This window comes from Boleophthalmus pectinirostris, unplaced genomic scaffold, assembly GCF_026225935.1.
Source record: "Boleophthalmus pectinirostris isolate CB_2022bp ecotype Guang Dong unplaced genomic scaffold, ASM2622593v1 HiC_scaffold_23, whole genome shotgun sequence".
NCBI lineage: Eukaryota > Metazoa > Chordata > Actinopteri > Gobiiformes > Gobiidae > Boleophthalmus > Boleophthalmus pectinirostris.
Genome location: NW_026571207.1, coordinates 31,961,653 through 31,972,329, shown reverse-complemented (window position 1 = coordinate 31,972,329; position 10,677 = coordinate 31,961,653).

Sequence of the window (10,677 nt, the reverse complement as noted above, 5' to 3'; positions counted from 1 at the left end):
AAGAGTTACACTCCAACAGGGTCAAGTTAAACCTGTGATATTCTTTCAAGTTGTTGACAAAAAATTAAAATATGTTGGTAACGGAGGGAATGAAATATGCAGCACTTTTTGGGCAATAAATCCAAACAGTGATAACTCTTGGTTCTCACTTACATATCCTTAACAAACTGGTTTGAATATTTGCTTCATATAGTTTTCTACCATATGGTACAAGATTAGGTTGAAAAACCTCTTACTTTTTGACTAATGACATTTTTTATTAACAAAGGTCATGGTAACGGAGGGAAAAGTAACAGGGAAAATTGTGCAAACAAGTAGAAGGTGCATGATTTTACATAATTTGTCGCTTTTTTTCTTCCGAATACTTTAATATTACTTCAAAATGAAAGGAAACTATTTCTATAAAATATGTCAGTCCTTCCAAGCAAATTTTTATCATTTTAAATCCTTTTTTTTTTTAATCATGTACTTTCATCAACAGTTCAAAGGTCGAATAACACAAGATATGATGAAATACATCCATTTATTGACATGATTTGCAGGTCTTTGAAATTTGGGAAATAATTTTTGTTCCATGTTTCATACATGGTCTGTTTAAAACGTATGTAACTTTAGAACCAAAAATGGTACAGAAAAAAGGTAAACAGTTTCATAAACTAGAGTACATATGTATCTGTTGAATACATTTTTTATATCAGATGCATTAACTTGAATTTTTGGGCCTTGCTGTAAACTTCTGCTTGACCGGGCCCATGTGTAAAATTGGCGCTTGCGAGCTTTCAGCCATGTTATAAAAACGTCCTCAAGAGTTCATTTGCACATGTCATGATTAGTCCAACGCCCAGTATGTTCTGTTCCACCTTACGATGTCATGAAGTCAAACCAAAAGTGTAACAAATGATGTTTTTTTTTTTCTGTTTGAGAGGAAGACTCGGCCTAAATCTGCCGGGTTTGTGAGTTAAACGTGTGGGAATGAAACAAAACACAATTCTGGGTATATTTGTGATAAGGAAACAATATTATAGATCAGAAAATAGCGTGATATGAACCCTTTAAAGCCACAGTATGTATCTTTTTAGTGGGACATTAGATTAAAATAAAAGCAGTTTTTTAATTTAAATTTCTCTTGTGTTTATTGCACTGAAAAACTTATAATAAACAATAAACACAAGGGCCTGTGAGGGCCTTCTGCTCGTCTCCATGGAAATGTTCCTTTCCTCCACATAAAACGTCTCCATGGAGAATGTTCCAAAATATGGTTTAAGTAACTTTCTTTTTCCATTGAATCATTCAGGTGATGTGGCGCCTTGAGAAAGTTACATACTTTATCTCGAGTCAGATATCAGATCAGATCATCCAGTCCAGTCCACTTTATTTCTGTAGCACATTTCACAAACAGTTTCCAAAGTGCTGCACAAATACATAATAATAACTACAATAATAAAATAAACTAGTCTTAAAATAATAAAATGAGTAAAATAAAATCAAATAAAATCATAGAATAGCAATAAATAAAACCAATAAAAATACATTAAAAATAAAATAATAAAATAAAAAAACACCGAGGACCACACAACTCACGCGGTGTTAAAAGCCAGAGAATAAAAGTGGGTCTTAAAACGAGATTTAAAACTCAACTGTGGGGGCTGTTCGGATCATGAAGAAAGAAATACACAATGGCACAAGGGAACATTTGCTACACAGCTCAAATACTAATACTCCACAAAACGTAAGAAAAGGTTCCACAATAAAGCTACTTATGATTTATGAAACCCAAGAAATAACGGTAAAGGTGCATTGTGTAACTTCTGATGGATGGAAACTGGCCCGACGTGGTCAATGTAGGAGGCAGACGACAAAAAAAAAAAGTGCCTTTTGCCAGACAATATTTATTTTAAAACAAACTTCTGGGGTTAACGCCAACTAAAGTGCAAATATCGGCCCAGCTGGAAGTACGTCCCCCAGGTGAGGATTGGTTTCAGGTCACGTTTCAAAGCAAAGATGTCTTTTCCTGAGCCCAAGTCCCCTTTTAAAATCAAAATAACTATAAACCAAATACACAAAAAATAATGAAACAGAGCTTAAACCAGTTTACTCCTCCACATGGTCCAGCCCACGACCTCGTCCTCCTCTTTTGTCTGGACCATGTGGAGCTGCAGGTAAGTATGATGAGTGGAAACTGAAATGAATTGACAGATAAAGTATATTTAAATGAACAATGTCTTATGGAATTATTGTAACTCTTGGGTATTGAGAATGACAAAATGCTAAATTACACAAATGTGAGGGCCCACTTTGTCAGAGTATGTCAAATGCTTATATCCATGGAGATGTTATTGCTTTGTCTGGAATGTTTCACAGTATAGTACCGGATTTTCTGCACTATAGGGCGCTCTGGATTATATGTCTGGTCTATTTTCAAATGTTTTTTCACAAATAAACCGCACCGGACTTTAAACGAAACACAACAGTTAGGCTACTTTCAGATTGCAGCCTGAAGTGACCCAAATCAGATTTTTTTGGCCCCTATGTGACCTGTATCTGATCTTTTAAAGACAGACTGAACGACATAGATCCGATTTTTTCAAATGTGACCCAGGCCACATGTGCTCCTGAAACCGATACATATCTGATCTTTTGACATGCGACTTCAGTCTGAACGGCCAAAGTGCATTCATCTGACCTACACGTTATCAACAAGCCACAAACGTCACTATTCTGCGCTGAAGTAGGTGAAAATTGTTAATGAACTCCATGTCACTGAAGTGAAGCACATCACCACTCACCACTCTTGGCTCCGTCTCCACATCCACACGTTCCTTTCAACGGACGTCGCTGCCGCTGTCCCACAAAACACCACGGCCAAAAACCTCGTCCTTCTCCTTCTCAATCTCCTCCTTAAAACAAGTAAGTTGTTCATGTTCTGGCTCCGGTACGAGAGGAACTTTAAAATCACCAGGTGCTCGAATGCTGCGTCCATGTTTGGACAACTTCCGTAAACACAGAGCACGCTCGCTGCGGTTGACATCGTCGTGTCTCCAGTGCACATGCAGGACACTTTCGGGCTGTTTAATGTTCACACTGGAGATCACATACAAGTCGCATTTAATTGGAAATATGAACGACCTCGCAAAAACATCGGATTTCACCAAAAAAAATCGGAATTGAGCATTAAGCCCTGCAGTCTGAACATAGCCTAATGTAACAGTCAGTATTACATTTATAGTACTATTGATACTGTAATACTTGATTGCGCCATCAGGTGGCGCCCCTTTTATTTTTTTATTATTATACTGTAAGGTCACAGGTCACAGGTCACTCGCTTGTTGCGGTGCTGTTTAATGTAATGTTCACACACCTCTGTGCTCTCCAACTCAAGTAATGTGCGGTACCGGTGTTCAACGGACTATTTCCAATTTCATGTATGATTCAGACTTAGCGTCGTGGAGACCTGGCATAGTATGGTTTCTAAATGTGTAATAAACCAAGTATCAGTGGAAATCAGTAAGTCTCGCTCTTCTCTCAGCTATCCCAGAGCACATGTTAAGGGCTATAGCTAGCACTCTCCGCCGGACCACTACCACACGTTACACTAAGATGGGTCAGTGGGACTTTGTTTGCAGCGTTCACGGTGACTCTGGGCTTTGTTCAGTTGTGGCGTGTAGGGAGGGTGCTGTCTGGGACCAATGGATTGTCGGCGTGTTCGCAGTGACTCAGTTGTTCAGTTGTGTCTAGAAGTGGCACATTGCACTCGCTTTTTCGGTTCGTTCCTCCGTTCCGTTCCTCGTCCGCGTGGAGTGATGAGTGTGTCTGTGGGTGTTGTTTCTCTGTGCGGTCGCTGTCTGCTCCGTGTGTGTTTACATGTGTTCTGCGGGTGGTGCGGCTTTGTAGTTTACAGAAGTCGTGCGGGGACACCCGAGTGGATTCGTGTATGGGGCCCTCTGGATTGCGGTTCGTTTTTTGATGGGTTCGGAGGCTTAAGAGTGCGCCCTATAGTGTGGAAAATACGGTATTAAAACTCTTCATGGAAACCAAACCAGACCAAGTTACAGGACAGATCTGTGGAGAGGCGACCCCGCTCACAGCCTGAATGCTTGTTTTTGTAAGTATTTTTCAAGCTCTAAAACCACCTGTGATTGAATAAATATAAAAGTCGAGCTGTTTAATGTCACACTGTGGAACATTCCAAGCAGAACGATGGCATACGCATAGAAACAAGCAGGTGACAGATCGACCAAACCTCAGCAAAAAGTAAAGCTACTTATGATTTATCTCTGAAACAGCTGTAATTTAGTGAACAACGTGTAGCCTAGAGAACCGAAACGTGCCTGGACACCATCAACATCAAGTGTTTTAATCTGACAACGACCAATTTAATGGGAGCTGGAGCCATCTCGCTAAGTGCTGCTTTTGTCGTGGACTTTTTTTTGTGTTTTTTTTTCCATTGTGTGAGACGATCCGGTAACAGCGATGATTCACGGTCATGCACGGACCTGCCCGAGATGGCGTCCGCTCCTCTTCGGCTCTGGAGACGTTACGGCAGCCCTCAGGAATCACGGCTCCCAATAATGATCGTGTTTAGATTGTACAGTGTGTGGTTTGAATGTGGAAATGAGAGGGTGAAGAAGACACTGAGTCATAAATACGACAGCAGCAGAGTGAGATGTGAGCGCATGAATGAACTCATCAAAATGAATCCAGGTTAAGTCCAGAGCTGAACCCGGTGACGACAGGGGGGAAGGACACGGTCACGGGCAGTGTTGGGAAGGTTACTTTAAAAATGTATTCCCCTACAGATTACAGATTACATACACCAAAATGTAGTTTTTAACATAATCTATTAAATTATTTAAGGTGAGTAATGTAATCTGAATACTTTGGATTACTTGATATTGTCATGCTTTTAAAAACTACATGAATGTACCAACCACATCCTGAAAATTCTTGTTTGTTCTCTTCAGATTGGCCCCTGTTTAGACCTGGTTTAGACCTGGTTTAGACCTTGTTTAGACCTGGTTTAGACCTGGTTTAGACCTGGTTTAGTCCTGGTTTAGACCTGGTTTAGACCTGGTTTAGTCCTGGTTTAGACCTGGTTTAGTCCTGGTTTAGTCCTGGTTTAGTCCTAGTTTAGATCTGGTTTAGAGCTTGTTTTGGACCTGGTTTAGTCCTGGTTTAGACCTGGTTTAGACCTGGTTTAGTTCTGGTTTAGAGCTTGTTTAGACTGGTTTAGATCTTGTTTAGACCTGGTTTAGTCCTGGTTTAGACCTGGTTTAGTCCTGGTTTAGTAGTGGTTTAGACCTTGGTTTCGACTTGGTTTAGACCTGGTTTAGTCCTGGTTTAGTTCTGGTTTAGAGCTTGGTTTAGATTTGTTAGACCTGGTTTAGACCTGGTTTAGACCTGGTTTAGACCTGGTTTAGTCCTGGTTTAGACCTGGTTTAGTCCTGGTTTAGTCCTGGTTTAGACTGGTTTAGACCTGGTTTAGTCCTGGTTTAGACCTGGTTTAGTCCTGGTTTAGACCTGGTTTAGACCTGGTTTAGACCTGGTTTAGTCCTGGTTTAGACCTGGTTTAGTCCTGGTTTAGTCCTGGTTTAGTCCTGGTTTAGACCTGGTTTAGTCCTGGTTTAGTCCTGGTTTAGACTTGGTTTAGACTTGGTTTAGTCCTGGAGGAGCCAAAAACCAGTAGTAGTGATGGAGGTACTCAGTTTTGAAACAGATACAGAGGCAAAATGTTACTCGAGTAAAGTAAAAGTACCACATGGAAAAAAAAAAAATTAAAGTTAGGGTGACCAGATTTTCAAAATAAAAAACTGGGACATCCCTGTGTTTTTGGTGGTTGGTAATAATAAAATAGTGAAAAAAGCGTAATAAAGGAAAACTGTTATTCAGACACCATTCATGACTTATATGTGAGTCAATATAGTCACATTTTCTTTCTGTTTTTGTCATTTTTAAGCAGCTTTTCTGTACTTTACTTTAACAAATGACAATGTATGTCACTCTTTACTGTTGTCAGGTATCAAATTGGTCAAAAATAGGGACACCGGGGATATTTCTCGTATAAAACTGGGACAAATCAGTGGTTTTGGATAAATCTGCTGGGACAGGGGACACAGGGATCAAAACTGGGCCTGTCCCGTGGAAATAGGAACAATTTTGACTGGATTTTAATTTTGACGGCGGATTTTGATAAAGAATTTGGCTGATTTTAAGTTATTATTTTGATTTCTTCATTTTTCTAGCTGTTTGTGTGCATTTGTGTATTTGGTTTGCTCAAAGTTGGGATGGAAACTCCAATGAAATGTGCTAAAAAATTAGTTTCAGCCATTTCAGCAGGTTTCACACGTAAAGAAAAGTACTTTTTACTTTTCAGTCCAGATCTCAAATGTAGTGGAGTAGAAAGTACTGCTACAGGATTTAAAATGTGAAGCGAAAATAAAAAGTATCCACTGTAAAATGTACTTAAGTAAAGTACAAATGCAGACTTTTACTTTTGTACTTCGTTCCCTTCCACCACTGCTTAAAGGTGCGTTGTGAAACTTTTCTGGAGGGTCCCTTATCTGCTTGTTTGTTTGCATAGAGATGTTATTGCTTTGCCTGGAATATTCCACAGTGATTCCACATCTCCATGGAAACAAACAGACGGCACCACAATAAGGCCAAGTTACGGGTCAGATCTGTGTAGAGACGACCCTGCTCACAGTTACAATTAGTTTAGTTTTTCCGAGGGATTTTTAGAGAAATAAAACCAGCCGTCGTGGAATAAACGCAAGATAAACTATTTTAATGCAATACTGTGGAGCATTGTAAACAAAGCATAACATCTCCATGGCGACCAGTAGGCGACGAACCCTCCTCCCGAAAACTTACACAATGCACGTTTAGGAAAGAGCAGACTTACTGTAACTTCAAAAATAATATCACTCCAGTAAAGTGAAGTACAAACTATCTTAATATCTGATTTGTAAGTAAATGTAATTTTAAAGCCACAGTATGTAACATTTAGCCCCCAAAATAGACATAATAAAAACATAAAAACACTTTTTTTGCTTTGTTATGTTATTTATTTTGTTAGTGTTTATTGCACTGAAAAACTTGCATCCGTTACTGTGAGTGAGCTTGCTTCTCCATAAACCTGACTCGTAGTTGGTCTCCTCCTGCTTGTTTCCATGGATACGTTCCTTTGACAATATTATCTTGCACCGTATGGCATAAAACATGTTTCTCTCCCTCCATGGAGAATGTTCCAAAGTGTGGTTTTAACTTTCTGTTTTCATAATAAACAGTGTTGGGAAGGTAACTTTTAAAATGTATTCCCCTACAGATTACAGATTACATACTCCAAAATGTAGTGTGTAACAGAATCCATTGAGGTACTTAAAGTGAGTAACGTAATCTGAATACTTTGGATTACTTGATTTGCTGTAGAGAAGCAAAGACTAAGATATTTTCGCATAAGAAGTTTTTGTCTGCTGAAAGACAATAAAAAGCCCAGATTTTCCTTAACCGTATTAAAAATATTATTGATAGAAGAAGAGGAGACACGGTCCGCGTGGCATGGTTTAGTCCTGTTCAGTCCTGGTTTAGACCTGGTTTAGTCCTGTTCAATCCTGGTTTAGACCTGGTTTAGTCCTGTTCAATCCTGGTTTAGACCTGGTTTAGTCCTGGTTTTAGTCCTGGTTTACTCCTGGTTTAGTCCTGGTTTAGAGCTAGTTTAGACCTGGTTTAGTCCTGGTTTAGTCCCAGTTTAGACCTGGTTTAGACCTAGTTTAGTCCTGGTTTAGTCCCAGTTTAGACCTGGTTTAGACCTAGTTTAGTCCTGGTTTAGTCCTGGTTTAGAGCTAGTTTAGACCTAGTTTTTACCTGGTTTAATCCTGGTTTAGTCCTGTTTAGTCCTGTTTTAGTCCTGTTTTAGTCCTGGTTTAGACCTGGTTTAGACCTGGTTTAGTCCCAGTTTAGACCTGGTTTAGTCCCAGTTTAGACCTGGTTTAGAGCTAGTTTAGTCCGGGTTTAGTCCTGGTTTAGTTCTGGTTTAGAGCTAGTTTAGACCTGGTTTAGTCCTGGTTTAATCTTGGTTTAGACCTGGTTTATATGTGGTTTTAGACCTGGTTTAGTCCAGGTTTAGACCTGGTTTAGTGGTTTAGTGGCAATGAATGGAATTACAGAAAAAATTGTGGGGGATATAGCCCAAAATGTAAAAACAGGAAAATACCACCGTGTAATCCATTTATTTCAACAAAGTAACTGTAATCCAATTACCACTCACTGAAACAGTAACTGTAACTGAATACAGTGACTCATAATTCGTACTCTGATTACGTAACTCCGGTTCATGTAATCTGTTACTCCCCAACAATGATAATAGAATAATGTCATGATTACCGGGTCTAAGGAGGATCAAAAGTTAAGCTCTCCCTCCTTTTATTTAAATGAGAATCGGCTGGCAAATGTAACAAAAACAAAATACTTGGGCCATATTATTAGAAATGACTCCTGTGATGATGATGATGATGATGACATCCAGCATCAGTGTTGCAAACTGTATTCACAAGTGAATATGCTGGCACGCAAATTCCACATGTGTACAAATGATGTCAAAACAACTCTTTTTAGATCATACTGTGCCCCACTGTACACAGCTCACCTATTACAGCAAAGCAAAGATGAATAAACTCAAGGTGGCGTATAATGATGCTCTCAGAATTCTGCTAAAGACTCCAAGGAGGGAAAGTGCTAGTGCTTTGTTTGTGACTGCAAATATTCTCACATTCCAGGCTCTAATGAGGAACCTCATGTATAAATTTATGTGTAACTTAAATGAATCAAGAAATGGAATTATAACATGCTTGACTGATATTAAGGAAAGTGACACCCAATATTATTCTGGCATCTGGAAATATTGGAAGAGCCAGCTGTATGTTTTTGTTTTTATTTGTATTTTATTGTCTCTTCACAATGTGTTTTTACATGATAATTAGGACAATCAAAGTAATTTACAAATTGTCCATATTAAGTCAAATATGGATGTCCAATGTCCATAGTTAGGCATTTCCACATTTCTCATTTCTACTTACACAAACTGTAATGTAACTTTCATAAGAACAGGTAATTTATATTAAAAAATAAATAAATAAATAACATTGTAGCTTTAAACCGGGGTGTAAGTTCAGTCTCATACAGGTTCTACACAAAGTCAGATCTATATTGTTTAATATAATGTAACCATCCTTTCCAAATTGTCTTAAATTCATGACCTTCCAATCTAAGTGAGGTGGTGAGAGTTTCCATTTTATAAATACTTAATATTATATCAAACCACTCTTCTATTTTAGGCCTCTGATCACTTCGCCATCTCCTGGGAATTGCTTTTTTACTAGCCAACAACATCATTCTTAACATTTTATAATCTTCTCATCTTTTTAAATTCAGAATATCAATTATACCCTGACACATCATTTCAAAAGTCATTGGAACATTGATTTTAAAGACCTCATCAATCACTTTTTTCAGCTGTATGTATTTTAACTATATGGACCTTGCATCACTGTAGTTTTGTGTGTGTGTGTGTGTGTGTGTGTGTGTATAAATACACGTACAGCACCACCTCCAGAAAGTTATGCACTGTAACTTTAAACACATAAAAAAAAAAAAAACTACTAAAATCTGAAAAATGTAATAAAACAATCTAATCTGAATATTGTTAACATGAAGCTTTTGTCACTTGTAAATTTATTAAGAAAAGGCTACTGTTGATACTATGAAATGTATTAGGTCTAGTAGTAAAAGTTATGTGTTTGAAAACTACCCCCAAAAGTACTATTTTATTAAAAGTTACCCAAGTCACTTTAGTACTCGAGTAAATGTAGTACTGTCAACTATGGTCTTATTCGTATGTGTCTGCTTAACGTAGAAAACTGCACTTTCCTCTGGCCAAGAAACACATTTTACTTAGGGGTCATGTGCCTGTCAGACAAACAAATGGGTAAAATTAGCACAGTCACGATAATGTTCCACTTTTTCATCTTAAACTGAATAAAGGTCACTACTTTTCCAGTGCGTTTAGACTTGGTGCTCGGTCTCTGTCTGTAAGTCCCGGGCTGGCCATAGATCTAAAACAAACCTGGATCTGTTCAAGTTTGTGCCGTCTCCATGGAAACGCCCTGGCACCGGAAGAGACGGGGCCAAGGCCGAGGTGCGTTCATGAACCTGGGAAAAATGAAACTATCTTTGAAAATAAAGTAAAACTGAAAACGTTTAAACTTGAACAACCCTATAATTTAACAATAAACAAACATGCCCTCAAGTAGTTTGCTTTTAACTACTACTACTACTACTATCACCACCACCACCACTACTACTACTACTACTATTACTTTTACTTCTACTACTACTGTTACTACTACTACTATTACTACTACTACTACTGCTGCTACTGTTACTACTACTACTACTGCTACTACTACTACTACTACTGTTACTACTACTGTTACTACTACTACTACTACTACTACTACTACTACTACTACTACTACTACTCGGTATAAATTAAAGAGGTAAAATAAGTCATCGGCAATATTTGGAAACTTGTCAATATCAATAACATTTTTACAAATCGTTTACCTTGACAACAATTTAGACTCTTATTTGGGTAATTTAAAAGTTATATAAATTGTATATATT